The sequence below is a fragment of the Lycium barbarum genome, chromosome 6, assembly GCF_019175385.1.
Source record: "Lycium barbarum isolate Lr01 chromosome 6, ASM1917538v2, whole genome shotgun sequence".
NCBI classification, from domain to species: domain Eukaryota; kingdom Viridiplantae; phylum Streptophyta; class Magnoliopsida; order Solanales; family Solanaceae; genus Lycium; species Lycium barbarum.
This window is the reverse complement of record NC_083342.1, coordinates 10,435,662-10,453,270: the sequence shown is the minus strand read 5'-3', so window position 1 is coordinate 10,453,270 and position 17,609 is coordinate 10,435,662. Positions and strand designations below refer to the sequence as shown.

The 17,609-nt window shown below is 37.8% G+C and overlaps 1 pseudogene; it reads right to left on the bottom strand.

Moving 5' to 3' along the window:
• Window positions 1-1,440: 1,440 nt before the first annotated feature.
• Window positions 1,441-6,046, bottom strand: LOC132643776 (protein Ycf2-like; annotated as a pseudogene).
• Window positions 6,047-17,609: the final 11,563 nt, after the last annotated feature.

The following is a 17,609-nucleotide window of genomic DNA, read 5'->3' as shown; positions in this document are numbered from 1 at the left end:
ATTTATGCCTTTACTTTCGTTGGTTGAGGGTTCGCTTACCGAGGTGGAAAAGGTAAGTGCCCGCACTGCTTAGCCAAATTGGGTGATGATAAGTTGGTATCAAAGCCCTGGGTTACTCGGTCTTTAATACAAGGGCGTGTCTAGTAGATTCTCATGGATCGATACGATGAGCTCCGTACTTATCTGCGAGAGGCTATAGGACATTTAGGAAATCTCACTTTCTTTCATTCTTTCGTGCTACTTTATTTTAATTGGTATCTGCAAAAATCAAATTGGTATCTGACTCTTATCTATTCTCTCACAGATGGTGAGGACTTAAGTTACTACAGCCCGAGGTCAGGTGCCAGAGCCCGCAGGTGCTATGATTTCAGGTACCATTTCTGTCCGTGATAAAACAACATTTGTGTTGTTTGACCCTCGATCCACTTATTCGTATGTGTCTTCATATCATGTCGTTGGTTGGGATTTGCCTTGTGCTAGCATAGATATACCTGTTCATGTGTCTACTTCGGTTGGAGATTCTGTTGTTGTGGATTGAGTTTATCGATCATGTTTGGTTACTTTTATGGGGTATGACACTTGGGTAGATTTTATGATTCTGGATATGGTGGACTTTGATATTATCTTGGGTATGTCCTGGCTTTCTCTTTGTTACGCGATCCTGGACTATCACGTCAAGATAGTTACCTTAGCCATGTCGGGCATTCCTAGGCTTGAGTAGAGGGGTACTCCTAGTTCCGCTCCGAAGAAGATTATTTCCTTCCTTCAGGCGAAGAAGTTAGTAAATAAAGGGTGTTTAGCCTATCTAGCTCATGTGCGTGACACGACTGTTGGATCTCCACCCCTTAAGTCCATTCATATTGTGAGTGAGTTCGCGGAGGTATTCCCATCGGATTGGCCGGGTATGTCTCCCGATCACGATATTGATTTCTGAATTGACTAGGATCCGGGCACTCGTCCTATTTCTATTATGCCATACCGGATGGCACCTGCCGAGTTGAGAGAGCTTAAGGAGCAGTTACAAGATTAATTGAGCAAGGTGTTCATTAGACCAGGTGTCTCCCCTTAGAGTGCTCCTGTGTTATTTGTGAAGAAGAAATATGGGACCATGAGGATGTGCATTGATTATCACCAGCTGAACAAGGTTACTATTCGGAACAAGCGCCCTATGCCTCGTATGAATGGTCTATGTGACTAGATTCAGGGTGCTTCAATGTTTTCGAAGATTGACTTGCGTTCAGGCTACCACCAGTTGAGGATCAGGGCGGAGGATATTTCGAAGATAGCCTTTCGGATGAGGTATGGCCACTGTGAGTTTCTAGTGATGTCTTTTGGGCTTACCAATGCCTCGGCTGATTTATGACTTTGATGAATGGCATCTTTAGGCCATTCCTTGACTCCTTCGTGATTGTATTTATTGATGATATCTTGGTGTCACTACTAAAAAACTAGCAAAAACTGACGGAAAATCCTATTTTTTGTCGTTAAGGTGGAGAACTGAACCAAGAATTCTCTTTCTTCATTAGCAATCGAATCACTATTCCCGACCCAGGATTCTATTTTATCATTAATCCAATCCCCGTTCACGTTTTTTCTTTTTCTTATCAATAAATAGATCACTTTACTTGTATGACTTAGATGTCTCGTATTTCTCAAAAAAGTGATTCAATTGATGGGATTTGGTATGAGATCAATGATCTCGATGAGATTGATATTCCAATCTTTCTTCTTACAATGTATTGATTTGACCCCATAAGCAGGACCAAGCATGTTGCCGCCAGAAGCAGAACCTCGTATTTCTTCAAGAGAATCTCTTAATTGTTCTAGAGCAACTAGAAAGAGATTCTTTAACCAGAAAGAATTCGGTTCAAATGTAGGATACCTATCCAGAAGTTTTCACAACTCAATCATAGATGATGGAATCATCAAAGATCTGACCTTTTCGAACTCTGTCTGTAACTCACTAGAGGCCTGGGAAACAAAGAAAAGATGTGTACGAACGAGATATCCAGCAACAAGAAGAACGAAAAGGATTGAATAGAGGAACTCCCGAGCATTTGGCGATCTCAGATGGGTCGATATCAATGGTGACTCATTATTTCGATGAATCATTTATTCGGACAGAAGAAGATTATGTAAACACTTACTCGAGATCTCACTTATGAGATTCCATTGTGGAAGACATAATTTTTTCTGAAGAATTCGCCATGATATACTTGATCCATGCATAATATCAGGAAAAATGGATACAAATTTTTTACTGCTACTTAGTATTGGCAATAGGTCTGAAAAAGTATCTAAAAATATCAAATTTAGATATTTGTACCCTGTCGAAGTAAGGAACCATGGCATATATGTTTGGAATAGATTCCATTTTGAGAGAGTTGAAAAGGCACTATCTCGTTGAAAGGTTCTATACATCTGCCCTTTCTCATCGCATTTCTTTAGACAAAGACTCCGTTTTTTCCTCTTTTCGGATGATAAATCTTTTTCAGAACATGGAGTGTGAATCAAATCCATGTTTGAATTGAAATTGAGATACTGATGCAAGTTTTTCCCTTCTGAATCAGATAGATTCATATCTGAAAGAGGTTGACAATAAGTCCTTTCAAAATTTATTATTTTCCCCTTTATTAGAGGTGTTCCAAAAATGTCTGCGATCGAGTAAATAGCTCTACGAATGAATGGATCGGATCGACTTGGAAAATGCAAAGATTTGTACAAGTTATACGTTTCGTCACCACTTTGTGGAAAATTGTTAGGTATGAATATGTTAGAAACCTGTGACTCGATTGGTGAAATAGTATCTCTCCCCCGAAAAGCATGTTTTTTGTTACCGATGCACAAAGAAAATATTTTGTTGCGAATGAACAAGATATTGAGGAATTGTCCATACGTCAAATCAGAATTTTTAATACGGGCCTTTTTCATAGAAAAGGGGAATCTTGTGTTCCAATAGAAGTAGAAATGATGTGGATTATTCAAGAATCGAAGTCGATTTTCTTTATAAAAAGAAGATATCAATGAACTTCTATGAAATGGTTTCATAGGATTCAACCAATTGTCTTGATCGTGGAATATAATTGAGAAATAGGAATCCGGGTTATCAAAGGATTTCCTGCGATTATTTTTAGTATGGAATGAGTCAATCATCCACTTTGGTATCTTATTGAACAAAAATGGTGATATTGTTCCTCTATTGATCAAGAATTTCGATTTTTGGGAAGTATCATGATCGTCCAATAAGAAGGGTTTCAATTTTTTCAAATGAACAATTTGAAGGCCTATTGATTGTAACAACTGATTGCAGAGTTGGTCATTCGAACCTTTCAATTCATAGATGTAGATCTCGGACCTATGAATGGGAATATTTCTAAAACTCACACAAAAAAAGAAAGTGAATTAGAACAAAAAAGAAGTGACTTGGACAAAATTAGAAGTGACTTGGACAAAAAGAAACGAAGTGTCTTAGACAAAAAGAGACGAAGTGACTTAGACAAATCTTTTTTGTCGATAACCTCAGACCAATCAATCGAATATTGAATGATACGTAATCGATCGAACACTACTTGAAAATAGCTCTTCTGCTCCGAAACGGACTGTTCCAAATGTTCCTGGAAATTCTTACTTCTATTGGACCATTTGTATCTATATGCATCAGGATCCTGATTCATGAATCTCTCGGTTCGAGAAATCAAAATAAGAGGCTCGAACCATTTCTTCTGACTCTTTTTCAAATTTGATAAATGTTGGTTGATCGTATATTTCATTATAGTTCTATGATTCAGAGTATCCTTTCCTATTTGATCCCTTTGAATTCCATATTCGAAGTTGCGATCGGATCTATTCATTAAAAAGAACCGATTCAATACATTTCTTATGTACCCATAGGTACTATATTGGATTTGAATCAGATTTCGGATCAATCTATATTGAGTGACTGCCTCCATTATGTTGTTGCTAGCAAATACCACTATTTTTTATTTTGGATCTTCCAAATCATTCCCGCAGGAGATCCGGACCCATTTTTTTCTGATCCTTCGAGAAAAAGATTCATTCTCTTCATAAAAAATAGGAGGTAGAACCAATAAAGATTTATTTTTCGATTCATCCCTGGCCTCATTCAAGAATTGTTTTTGATCCAATCTGCAGGAATCAATAGAAAAGGCAAATCCCTTATGATACACCAGATCCGGCTCGGTTATTGATAGAGTGAATAGATCTTCCATTTCTTGAAATCTCTCTTCTTATTCAAAATCGTAGTGTAACGTGTATCCTCCCCTGTTCCGGTCATGGAATAGATGAAATAAATCACAAAAACCAATTTTTGTTCAAGAATGAAATCTTATTGGAACTGTCCATATCCGGTTCATCCTTCAGAACCATATCACATCCCGGATCTGATGAAATAGGATGAATTGAGACGGTATTTTGTAAATACGTAATTATCTTGAATATATTAACCATTTCTTTCTTTTCCGATCTCCTGGAAGGGACAAAAGAAAGATCTTGCTGTTTCTTCAATAATTTCTGATCTCTAGTGGACCTGTTAGTAGGATTCGAACCCAGATGAAGTTCTGACCATCTATCAAAGAAAAAAGAACGAACGGATCTTGTAGGATTCCCAAGAAATTCTTCTATTTCTTCCGGAAATAGATGATTAATCATCTGCTTCTCACATTCCATGAATAGCCGGGACATTGAGGAATATCCAGAAAGGCATTTTGGGAATCGGCCTGATTCTATCTCTTTTGATTCCGTTTGAAGAAAGGAAGGATCCCAAAGAATAGATCTTTCTTTTTGTTGTTGAATCTCTCTTTGATTAATCAATGTGTGATATTCCGAATCCAAATGATCTCTGGATTGATCAAAGATCCTTTCAGTTGGCTAGAATCTGTTACTTAAACGAAACTAGATCTTGTGGAATCATATTGAATATTTGACGATACATTCTGTACCTTGCTAAAAAACCGATCCTTGTTTACCAACCACACATTGTCTAACCAAATGCAATTCTCTCTCGATACGTTCCTCAAAAAATCCGATTCGGGCGGATTTTTCCCCCAACTAACGAAGAGATCTTGGCGGAATTGCCACATATGAAATTGAGCACAGTTTTGCAATGAAATAGCCCACTTGTTTCTCGAGAAGAGATGGGAAACATGCTCAATATCATTTGATTGAATAGTTGACCCAGCCCCTTGTTGTTTGAAGAAACCCTCCACTTCAATTGGTATTTTTTCACGAAAATCAGACATGAGATAAGAAATCCAGTGTTTCACTAAGATTTCAAATAGCAGTCCCGAATTCAAGTTGATTCTATTTCGACTCTTCCTCTGAGAAAGACAATCAAACAATTCCCAATCATGGTCCTTGCGGATCGGATAATCCATATAATATACAAAAAGAAACTCCAGATATTTGAGATCTTTCTCTTTGAATAAGATCTCAATTCCAGCGACGGTTTCATTAGATATCTTACAACTAGAATCCCTCTTTTTTCCGATCCAGTTCCTCCACCAACACGAACCCCAGTTAGATTCAGGCATGCTACACTTTTTAGTTATTGGGAGAACCCAAGTACTCTCTTTCGGATTCAGGAAACAACTCTCAGAGATCTTTTTTCCTTTAGGAAGATACATGAGAGAAACAATCAACCTATTGATATTGGAAGACCCAACGGATTCTTCTAATGTATCATTTCTGGGTCCAATGGAATTCATAGGTATAGAAGAAGCCCTATCAAATAGAGATTTTTTCTTTCGACCATATTTCGATTGTTAATATGATAGATGAAGACCGCTACTACAAAGAGTATTACACCCTTGATCGTGAAATATCGATTGCTTCTTGAACTCTGTGAATTGCGTGAAAGTAGAATACTCCAAATTCGGGGGTCAAAGAGTTTTAGAAAACGTTCTTGGTGGAAAAAAAGGTGAATGAAAAATCCCACTGAATTGAATTGGGTCCATGAATCTAAGAAATGGTGAAAATTCTTAATCTCTCTCAATTCGAAAATCCAGGATTTGAATTGATGTCCTCTCATTGATTCCTCCTAAATTTCATTAATTCCTCCTAAATTGCATTGATTTCTCCTAAACATTTCATTTCAATTGGAATTTAGTTGTTCGCCAGGTACGAGGATTCCCGCTAAGCATCCATGGTTGAATAGTTAAAGCGCCCAACTCATAATTGGCGAATTCGTAGGTTCAATTCCTACTGGATGCATGCCAATGGGACCCTCCAATAAGTCTATTGGAATTGGCTCTGTATCAATGGAATCTCATCATCCATACATAACAAATTGATGTGGTATATTCATATCATAATATATGAACAGTAAGAACTAGTATTCTTATTGAGACTATAACTCATAGGGAAGAAAATCGATTTATGGATGGAATCAAATATGCAGTATTTACAGACAAAAGTATTCAGTTATTGGAGAAAAATCAATATACTTCTAATGTCGAATCAGGATCAACTAGGGCAGAAATAAAGCATTGGGTCGAACTCTTCTTTGGTGTCAAGGTAATAGTTATGAATAGTCATCGACTTCCGGGAAAGAGTAGAAGAATGGGACCTATTATGGGACATACAATGCATTATAGACATATGATCATTACGCTTCAATCGGTTTATTCTATTCCACCTCTTAGAAAGAAAAGAACTTAAATAAAAATACTTAATAGAATGGCGATACATTTATACAAAACTTCTACCTCGAGCACACGCAATGGAACCGTAGACAGTCAAGTGAAATCCAATCCATGAAATAATTTGATCTATGGACAGCGTCATTGTGGTAAAGGTCGTAATGCCAGAGGAATCATAACCGCAAGGCATAGAGGGGGAGGTCATAAGCGTCTATACCGTAAAATTAATTTTCGACGGAATGAAAAAGACATATATGGTAGAACCGTAACCATAGAATACAACCCTAATCAAAATGCATACATTTGTCTCATACACTATGGGGATGGTGAGAAGAGACATATTTTACATCCCAGAGGGGCTATAATTGGAGATACCATTGTTTCTGGTACAGAAGTTCCTATAAAAATAGGAAATGCCCTACCTTTGAGTGCAGTTTGAACTATTGATTTACGTAATTGGAAATAACCAATTAGGTTTACGACAAAACCTAGAAATCGATCACTGATCCAATTTGAGTACCTCTACGGGATAGACCTCAACAAAAAACTGAAGAGTAACGGCAGCAAGTGATTGAGTTCAGTAGTTCCTCATATAAAATTATTGACTCTAGAGATATAGTAATATGGAAAAAACAAAGTTATTTCAAGCACCGACAGAACCGGAAGCTCCCATTCTTTCAAAGAGAGGAGGATGGGTTATTCACATTTCATTTAATGGTCAGAAGCGAATTGAAAGTTAAGCAGTGGGATAAAGATTCCTCCGGGGAAAAATAGAGATGTCTCCTACGTTACCCATAATATGTGGAAGTATCGACGTAAATTTCATAGAGTCATTCGGTCTGAATGCTACATGAAGAACATAAGCCAGATGACGGAATGGGAAGACCCAGGATGTAGAAGATCATAACATGAGTGATTCGGCAGATTTGGATTCATATATATATATATATATATCCACCCATGTGGTACTTCATTCTACGATATATATAAGAGCCATCTGTATAGATATCATCATCTACATCTAGAAAGCCGTATGCTTTGGAAGAAACTTGTACAGTTTGGGAAGGGGTTTTGATTGATCAAAAGAAGAATCTACTTCAACCGATATGCCCTTAGGCACGACCATACATAACATAGAAATCACACTTGGAAAGGGTGGACAATTAGCTAGAGAAGCGGGTGCTGTAGCGAAACTGATTGCAAAAGAGGGGAAATCGGCCACATTAAAATTACCTTCTAGAGAGGTCCGTTTGATATCAAAAAACTGTTCAGCAACAGTCGGACAAGTGGGGAATGTTGGGGTGAACCAGAAAAGTTTGGGTAGAGCCGGATCTAAGCGTTGGCTAGGCAAGCGTCCTGTAGTAAGAGGAGTGGTTATGAACCACTACTAAAAAACTGCCAAAAATCGAGACAACCGACTCCCTGCATCGGTTTTTTACATTTCTAATTTTTTTTAATTATTTTAATTAGAAACCCGACGGACGACGTCGGTTTTTTTGGCAGAATTTTGAAAAATATATCCGCCAAAAAAAATCAAAGTTGCACGTCGGTTTTATTAAAAGGAATAATAATAATTAATATAAAACCGACGGACGATGTCGGTTTTATTTTTAAAAATATTTTAAATAATATGCAATTCATTTTTTTTAAAAAAAAATAATAAACATTTTTTTTTAGGAAACCGACGGACAGGGTCGGTTTCCAATATTTTTTTCAAATTTTTGGGTCAAATCTGGTCAAACGTGCGGGAAAAACAGACGGACAGGGTCGGTTTTGTCTGTTGTTTTTTCTTTAAAAACTTTCCAGACGGGTTTTCATACCCATTTCTTCTCCTCTTCCCAATTAAACTCCCATTCCCCTCAAACCCTAGCTACCCGTCGTTCCCCTCCCCTCCGCCCAGCCCCACCGCCCAGTGCCGCCGCCTGCACAGCCCGTCCCCACCAACCCCAGACCCGTTTTGACGTTAATTAATTGAGGTTAGTTTCTCTTAAATTAGGACTTTTAAAATTCTTTCAATTTTAGTTTTATTTGTAGATTTTCGGCCTAATGCTAATCTATTTTGCTTTGTTAAACATCATATGCAATGTTATTAATGTTGAATTTGTGAAAAAAAATGTAAACTTTATTTGACTAGTTTACTTGTCCTTTTTTTTTTTGGCTTGAGATTGTGCTATATTTCATGTTCTTTGTCAATGTATTTGTGTTAGCTTAGTTATCATTCTTTGTAATATTATTGATGTTGAATATGTGCAAAAATGTATACTTTAATTATTTGACTAGTTTTTTTTTTTTTTTTTTGGATTGTGCTTTTTGTTAGAATTCCATAAGTTATTACAATTGTTATTGATCATTCCAAATTAGAATTAGTTGAGATTGGGCTTTTCAAAGTTAGAATTGTTAAGTTATAGTATTTCTATAACCTCAATACTAAAATGTAGATTTTATTTCTCTAGATTTACTTTTCAATTTTTAGAATTGGTTGGAATTGTGCTTTTCAAAGTTAGAATTATTAAGTTATGTTAGAATTATTAACTTATAATATTTCTATAACCTCAAAACTAAATTGTAGACTTTATTTGACTAGATTTACTTTTCAATTTTTAGAATTAAAGTTAAAATTGTTATTGAGAATTCAAAGTTAGAATTGGTTGAGATTGTGCTTTTCAAAATTATATTAGAGTTAGAATTTGTAAATTATTAAAGTTAGAATTGTTATTGAGAATTCAAAGTTAGAAGTGGATGGGATTGTGTTGTCTTAAGTTATATTTTAAGTTAGAATTCTTAAGTTATAATATATTTCTATAACCTCAATAATTTATGGGTATATTTTTGTAGATAGATCGTATGTGGATGTACAATATGAATAATAGTAATCGTTTACTTGATAATAACACAATTTTATACTTGTTAGATTTTTACCTATGATCAATATATCATTATTGAGTTATTAATTTTATGTATGCAGATGTCATCAGGTGGTAGTGATGAAGGTAGAGGTAGAGGTAGAGGTAGAAGTAGAGCTGGAGGTACTAGTAAGAGAAAAGATAAGAGACCTATAGATCCTACAGCTACTAGTAGTCAGTCCATTCCGTCCGCTCCACATATGCAGTCTACTCCGCCTCCTTTGTTTATGCCTGGCTCTTCTATACAGGCCCAGTCTGGTCAGTGGGTCTTTCAGCCGACACCACCTCAGCCGGCATCATTTACCTATCCTACTTCTATACCTTTACCTATGTATTGCCCACCACGTGGAAGATCTCCTAGCACATCGGCCACTTTGTCTCCTTCTCCTTCTCCAAATGGTACACCTCCAAGTGTATCTAATTTGCGCCTTAGAGATAGCAGCTCTGAGCCTGAGTCACTGCCATCCAACTAGTCTCAGACCCATCTTCGTCCTCCTTCACCTGCACCTGCTCCTGCTCCCGCTCCCGCACCTGCACCGGCTCCTATACAAGCACCGATATATCATGGTTTACATCCGGGAGATAGAGATGCGATGGGTCGAATTTTCATCGTGCCTGAGGGAGCTGGGTAATATTGTCTTTTATTAAGTTTTCCTAAAGTTTTTTTCATCTTAATCTAATATGCATTAAATTCTTTAACTGCAGGTTTTATCCAGATCACGACACTACAAAAGTCTTGCTGGATGTTATTCAGAGGCTTTATGGCGATCATTTTTATACTTCATGGGGTGAAATCCCATATGATACTCGATAGGCTATGTTTAGAGAGTTTAATGTATGCATCTTACTATACATTTCATAACTTGAATTTACTTTTATATAAATCATCTAACATTAGCTATTTGATTTGCAGATGTATTGTACATGGGATCCAATGGACAATGATAGGGTTGCTGCAAACTTTGAGAGGAAGGGGAGTGCAAGGTTGTCTGATTGGTTTTCGAGGGCTAGAAGGTATATGAAGATGCCCCAATGGCAAAACGCTGAACAGTGGGAGAAACTTAAGGCATATTGGCAAACTCCTGAGTTTATCGCCAAGTCTGAGCGGGCAAAGGCTGCCCGTGCATCCCAGAAAGGTGGCTCTTTGCATACTGCGGGTGCAAGAAGTCAGGGGCACGTGGCTAGGACAATGGTAAGTAATTTTATACTTTTAAAGTTACCTACAATCAATATATCATTATTGAGTTATTAATTTTATGTTTAACTTTTTTTTATTTTGCAGAAAAAAGCTACGGGACAGATGCCAACTCAGGATCAGCTATTCCTAAAGACCCACACAAAAAAGAAGAAGCAGGAGTCGGATCCGACCGTATGGGTTGAGGACAGGGCTCGTAATTCCTATGTAAGTGATAATTTTATTATTTAAGTAATTATATATAAGTTTAATTATGATATATTCGTTATATACTAAGTTTCATTTTTTAATATATAGACACAATTTATGGATAATGTGAACCAGTACAGCCAAACTCAGCCTGAGCATCCGAGCCGTCCTCCACCGGAATTAGAGATAGATTTTTGGTGTAGAGCAGTTGGGGGAGTACAAAAGGGTAGAGCGTGCGGTCTAGGCCCAAGGAACAACTTAAGTCGCCTTCGGTCAGGATTGCGAGGTGAAGGGTCTTCTCGACAAGCCGAGGGAGTTGATGGTGTTCAGGTCGCAGCTATGGCACAGAATTGCTGAACTTAATAGGAAATTAGCTGAGACTGAGGCAAAAAGAGTTGAGGAAAGTAACACCATGAAAGCGAGCTTTGAATCGCTCATGGCACAAGTTAAAAGCCACATTGCATGTGGACAATTTGGTGTGCCCGCTTCTCCCGCCCCCTCCGACCCAGAAGATGATGATGACGGTGATTACGTAGCCCGGACACCGGATGATCAGTTGTAGTAGTTTGGATTTAATAATGAACTTATATTAAAACTAGTTAATGGTACTTTTGGTTGGACATTTAAATATTTCTAAACTTTGAAGGTCTATTTAGATCGTATTTGATGTGTTTAGATAGTGTTTGACGTGTTTTATTATTACTTAGGGTGATTTTATGTGTTGTAGCTCTTTTAGAATTGATTTGGAGCATTTTAATGCTAATTTTGAGCAGCTTCTGGTACTGGTTTCTGTGCAGGTGTGGCTGCAGAAAATACATGAATTGCATGCAGGAAATTTTCCAGAAAACCGACGAAAAACCGACTCAGTCCGTTGGTTTTCTGGAAATTAATTTTGGAAATTTTCCAGAAAACCGACGGAAAACCAACTCAGTCCGTCGGTTTTCTGGAAATAAATTCTTAAATTTTATGAAAAAACCGACGAACTGTGTCAGTTTTTTATTTTAAATAAAAAAATAAATAAAAAACTGACGCAGTGCGTCGGTTTTTTCATAAAATATATATTGTTTTTATATAAGATCAAAAATCACAAATTAAAAAAACCGACTCAGTCCATCGATTTTTTTTTTAAATTATTGGATAAAACCCGACGAACCACGTAACCGACGTTGTCCATCGATTTCCAAAAAGCGAGGCTATGTAAACCGACGGACCGTAAAGGGTCGGTTTCCCGTCGGTTTCATTAAAAAAACTGACGCGGTCCGTCGGTTTTCGTCGTCAGTGTTTCCCCTTTTTTTAGTAGTGAACCCTGTAGACCATCCCCATGGGGGTGGTGAAGGGAGAGCCCCAATTGATAGAAAAAAACCCACAACCCCTTGGGGTTATCCTTCACTTGGAAGAAGAAGTAGAAAAAGGAATAAATATAGTGATAATTTGATTCTTCATCGCCGTAGTAAATAGGAGAGAAAATCGAATTTAATTCTTCGTTTTTACAAAAACTTTACAAAAAAAATAAAAAATAGGAGTAAGCTTGTGACACGTTCACTAAAAACAATACCTTTGTAGCCAATCATTTATTAAAAAAAATTGATAAGCTTAACACAAAAGCAAAAAAAGAAATAATAGTAACTTGGTCCCGTGCATCTACCATTATACCCACAATGATCGGTCATACTATTGCTATCCATAATGGAAAAGAGCATTTGCCTATTTATATAACGGATAGTATGGTAGGCCACAAATTGGGAGAATTTGCACCTACATTAAATTTTAGAGGACATGCAAAAAGCGATAATAGATCTCGTCGTTAATATTAATAAAAAAAACTAGATGCTTATGATTCAGTAGTAGGAGGAAAACCTTATGCTACAGAAGAAAAAAACGGAAGTATATGCTTCAGGTGAACATATATCTATGTCTGCTGACAAAGCATGAAGAGTAATTCATCAAATTCGCGGACGTTCCTATGAGGAAACACTTATGATACTAGAACTCATGCCCTATCGAGCATGTTATCCCATTTTGAAATTGGTTATTCTGCAGAAGCAAATGCTAGTTATAATATGGGTTCCAGCGAAGCCAATTTAGTCACTAGTAAAGCCGAAGTCAATGGGGGTACTACTGTGAAGAAATTGAAACCTCGAGCTCGAGGACGTAGTTTTCCGATAAAAAGATCGACCTATCATATAACTATTGTAATGAAAGATATATCTTTAGATGATGAATATGTCGAGATAGATTCGTTAAAAAAAATGAGATGGAAAAAAAATCTGCAGCTATGATGTATCGTGATATGTATAATAGTGGGGGATTATGGGACAAAAAATAAATTCACTTGGTTTCAAACTGGGTACAACCCAAAGTCATCATTCCCTTTGGTTTTCACAACCAAAAAATTATTTTGAAGGTTTACAAGAAGATCAAAAAATAAGAGATTGTATCAAGAATTATGTACAGAAGAATATGAGAACGTCCTCTGGCGTCGAGGGAATTGCACGTATAGAGATTCAAAAAAGAATCGATCTGATCTAGGTCATAATCTTTATGGGATTCCCAAAATTATTAATAGAAAGTTGACCGTGCGGAATCGAAGAATTGCAAATGACCTTACAAAAAGAATTTAATTGTGTAAACCAAAAACTGAACATTGTTGTCACAAGAATTGCAAAACCTTACGGAAACCCTAATATTCTTGCAGAATTTATAGCTGGACAATTAAAGAATAGAGTTTCATTTTGAAAAGCAATGAAAAAGGCTATTGAATTAATAGAACAAGCAGATACAAAAGGAATTCAAATACAAATTGCGGGGCGTATCGACGGAAAAGAAATTGCACGTGTCGAATGGATCAGAGAAGGTAGGGTTCCCCTACAAACGATTCGAGCTAAAATTGATTATTGCTCTTATACAGTTTGAAATATCTATGGAGTATTGGGCATCAAAATTTGGATATTTCTAGACAAGGTATAATTTTACTACTTGTCTTTCCCTTCTATCCAATGATTGAACAAAAAAAAGACCAATTCATTCTTTCTCTAATCAATCAAGGGGGACATTTCTAATTCTTAATTCTATAAGGTTGAATAAAAATTTGAATGACCATTTGATATAATTGCTATGCTTAGTGTGTGACTCGTTGGTTTTTTTAGGGTTAGGATTAACAAAGACCAGCCCACATAGTATGAACTAAAAACTATAGAACTAATAACCAACCCATCACTTCGCATTATCTGGATCTGAAGAACCAGTCAAGATATGATATATAGGTCATATCTTTGTACAACTGAAATCTTTTGCATAACCAAAAAAAAAATATGATTCTAAGTTGTAAAGCAAAATAGACAAAAAGGATGTGGATAAATGGAAGGATGAGAGAAAGAGAGAAAAAGAATACCAATGATATAAAATTCCAACATGTAAGGTCTATGAGTAATCTCATAAAAGGCAGTGTAATAAAGCATCAATACGCATTCATACCATAATAAAATGAATCTTCTTATAGAAATAGAACAAAAATCAAGAGTTGCGAGCTAATAAAGACTGAGAAAATTGACTCAAGAACCAATCTAATTCTGAGCTCCATTGTAGAATTTGGACCTAACCATTTTTTCAATAAATTTTTTTTAAAGAAAACCGACGGACTGCGTCGGTTACTTTTTGCCCAAAAATGCGCAAAACAAATATAATTTTTTTTAATATTATTTTCTAAAATAAACCGACGGAGTCCGTCGATTTTTTATTTTTATTTTTTTATTTTTTTATAAAAAAACAGACAGAGTCTGTCGATTTTTAGAGCGAAACAAACAGTATAAATTAAATCAATGTAAGTATATGAACAAGGAATATCAGTGGTCTAGTGGTAGAACCCTTTAATGCCAAGGAACATACCCGGGTTCGATTCCAAGTTGCTACATTTTATTATTTTATGAGTCCGTCGGTTTTTTTTTTTTTACAAAACCGACGGAGTCCGTCTGTTTTCTGTCGGTTTTATCCGATGCAGTCCGTCGGTTTCGAAAAGCGACGTAACGTAAACCAATGGACCATGTTGCGTCGATTTTTTGACGGTTTTCACTGAAAAACCGACATACTTGCCGTCAATTTTTGCCTGTTTTTTTAGTAGTGTGTATTCCAAGAGTAGAGAGGAGCATGAGAGCTATCTTCGTACTGTTCTTGGGTTGTTGAAGAAGCATAGCCTGTTTACTAAGTTTTCTAGGTGTGAGTTCTGGTTGGAGTCTGTGGCATTCTTGGGCCACGTTGTGTCTAAGGATGGGATTATGGTTGACCCAAAGAAGATTGAGGCTGTGAGGGGTTGGGTGAGGTACACTACTGTTACTGAGGTTCGTAGTTTTGTGGGTTTGGTTAGCTATTACCGTCGCTTTGTGAAGGGTTTTGCTGCTATTGCTTCATCTTTGACCAAGTTGACTTAGAAGGATGTTCTCTTCCAGTGGTCAGATGATTGTGAGGAGAGCTTTCAAAAGCTCAAGCTTCTGTTGCCTTTAGCCTCGATCTTAGCATTAACCGTGGAGGGTAAGGATTTCGCGATCTATTGTGATGTCTCCCATTTGGGTTTGGGTGATGTGTTGATGCAGGAGGCTAGAGTGATAGTTTATGGTTCTCGTCAGTTGAAGATTCATGAGAAGAATTACCCTACCCATGATTTGGAGTTGTTTGTCATGGTCTTTGCTTTCAAGATTTGGAGACATTATTTGTACGGTGTCTATTGTGAGGTTTTCACCGATCACCGTAGCCTTCAGTATGTGTTACCCAGAGAGATCTTAATTCCAGGTAGAGCCAATGGATGGAGCTCCTGAAGGATTATGACATCTCTATTCTTTACCATCCCGGGAAAGCCAATGCTGTGGCTGATGCCTTGAGTCGCAACGCAGTGAGTATGGGGAGTTTAGCTCGTTTGATTTTTTCCGAGCGTCCGTTGGCCATGGGGGTTCAGACTCTGGCCAACAATTTTGTTTGCCTTGATATTTCAGCTCCAGGCAGGATTTTGGCTTGCGTAGATGCGAGGTCATCTTTATTGGACCAGATCCGGACTCATCAGTTTGAGGATTGCTCAGTTGAGCAAGATTCGAGATAGAGTTTTGAAGGGTGAGGCCAAGGAGGTCGTGATTGATTCTGAGGGCATTTTAAGGATTAAGGGATGCATGTGCGTTCCTCGTGTTGGTGATTTAATTCAGTTGATCTTGTTTGAGGCTCATAGCTCTCGCTATTCCATTCATCCGGGGGCAACTAAGATGTACCGTGATTTGAGACAGGACTAGTAGTGGCGTTGGATGAAGAGAGATATAGTTGATTTCATGGCTAAGTGTGGGAATTGTCAGCAGGTAAAGTATGAGCACCAGCGACCCGACGGTGTACTTCAGAGGATGCCCATTCGCGAGTGGAGAGGATTGCCATGGATTTTGTGGTCGGTCTTCTGAAGACCCTAGGTAAGTTTGATTCTATTTGGTGATAGTTGATCGGTTGACTAAGTCCGCTCACTTTGTTCTGGTTCAGATTTCTTATACCGCGGAGAAGTTAGCCAAGCTGTACATTCGGGATATTATGAGATTGCATGGGGTCACTATTTATGTTGTATCTGATCGGTGTACTATCTTCACTTCCCGATTCTGGAGGGCTTTTCATGAGGAGCTGGGTACCCAAATGGATCTCAGTACAGCTTTTCATCCCCAGATCGATGGCTAGTGCGAGTTGACCATTTAGGTACTCGAGGACATGTTGAGAGCGTGTGTTATTGATTTTGGTGGTCATTGGGATCAGCACTTACCATTGGCAGAATTTGCATACAACAACAGTTATCATTCGAGTATTAGCATGGTGCCTTTTGAGGCCTTATATGGTAGGAGGTGTAGATCTTCAATTAGCTGGTTTGATGGGTTTGAGGCTCGACCTTGGGGTACGGATCTGTTAAGAGAGTCCCTTGATAGAGTAAGAGTTATTCAGGCCAAGCTTTTGGCAGCTCAGAGCCTACAGAAGATGTATGCGGATCGGAAGGTCCGAGATTTAGAGTTTGTTGTTGGTGACCAGGTTCTATTGAAGGTTTCACCCATGAAGGGTGTTTTGTGGTTAGGAAGAGGGGCAAGTTGAGCCCTAGGCATATCGGCCCATTTGATATTGTTGACCATGTGGGCGATGTTGCTTATGAGTTAGCCTTTCCGCCAGGCTTGGCGGGAGTTCATCCAGTTTTTCATGTATCTATGCTGAAGAAGTACCACGCCGACGGTACTTACATTGTTCGTTGGGTTTCGATATTACTTGATGAGAATTTGACCTATGAGGAGGAGCCTATTGCGATCTTGGATAGGTAGGTTCGAAAGTTTAGGTTGAATGAGATTGCTTCTGTGAAGGTGCAATGGAAGCATCGTCCTGTTGAGGAGGCTACTTGGGAGACCGAGTCCAACATGCGTAGCCGATATCCCCAATTTTTCGCTGATTCGGGTATTTTCCCGCTCCTTTCTCTTCTTCGCTCGAGGACGAGCGATGGTTCAATTGGTATCTAATGTATAGTCTTTTCGGTATTTCTGCCCTTTTCCGATCATGGTTAGATCACTTTTGACCCGAGAGGACCGTTGACATACTTTTCGAGGTGTCTAGACTTGATTTGGGTTACTTTTTGTGAAATATGGGTTTTAAGCGAAAAAGAGTTGACTTTTGAGT